The sequence below is a fragment of the Limulus polyphemus genome, unplaced genomic scaffold, assembly GCF_000517525.1.
Source record: "Limulus polyphemus unplaced genomic scaffold, Limulus_polyphemus-2.1.2 Scaffold705, whole genome shotgun sequence".
In the NCBI taxonomy this organism is placed as follows: Eukaryota; Metazoa; Arthropoda; class Merostomata; order Xiphosura; family Limulidae; genus Limulus; species Limulus polyphemus.
This window is the reverse complement of record NW_013666315.1, coordinates 218,036-218,890: the sequence shown is the minus strand read 5'-3', so window position 1 is coordinate 218,890 and position 855 is coordinate 218,036. Positions and strand designations below refer to the sequence as shown.

Here is an 855-nt window from a genome sequence, read left to right as displayed (position 1 = left end):
AGAGCTCTGGCCATTGTATCCTGCATAGTAGAGGGGTGTGCTTCCTTCACTTGTATCTTAAGTTGTAGACTGTCCAAGGTATTTCAAACTGATCTCTCAGCAACAACCTGAGGACATCGGGTGGCACAGTTGGGTAAGCCTTGTGTGCCATACTTTCCAAATCCTGTGTCAGCTCTTGCAGGCTCTTCCTTTTAGCATGGAATCTCTTCCTAAACCTAGCCCTGTAGACTTCGTACTGATTTTGAGTTCCATACCTAAGTTCTAAAGCAGCTACCAGTGCTCTATAGTTGTGCCTGTCGTCTGCTGACAACTGTCCAAGTATTTCCAGTGGTTGTCCCTTCAGGCTCGTTGCCAGGTACACTGCTTTCTGCTCCTCTGTCCATCCATTCACTTCTGCCAGTAGCTCAAATTGTGCTCCATATGCTTCCCACGGTGCCTTCCCATCGAATTCCTGTGGCTTACTGTCGTCTGGGGCTGACTAGGTGCATGGTTAATATATCCTCCCTGTGAAAAAGACAATAAATCGTCCCTTAATGTATCTAATTCACTTTGAAATTTACTAATATTTTCCATTTCTACTTCTTGCCACTGTTTTTGACTTTTCTGTAGTTGCTGCTGACTTTCCCGCAACTGTTGGAGACTTTCTTCCTGTTTCCTTTCTTGTTCCAGTTACCACTGCTGTAGTCTCTCTTCTTGTTTATTTTCTTTCCCCTCCAACTACTGCTGTAGCCTCTCTTCTTGTTACTTTTCTTTTCCCTTCAACAACTGCTGTAGTCTCTCTTCTTGTTTCTTTTCTTTATCCTCCAACAACTGCTGTAATCTCTCTTCTTTTCCTTATCTCGTTCTTTTTCTTTC

At 43.5% G+C, this 855-nt stretch overlaps 1 protein-coding gene across 1 annotated transcript in view; it reads left to right on the top strand.

The window, feature by feature from the left end:
• LOC106460087 (fat-like cadherin-related tumor suppressor homolog) overlaps nucleotides 1-855 on the top strand; it is a 79,527-nt gene that overhangs the window by 29,815 nt on the left and 48,857 nt on the right. The gene's annotated exons all lie outside the window — the stretch shown is intronic.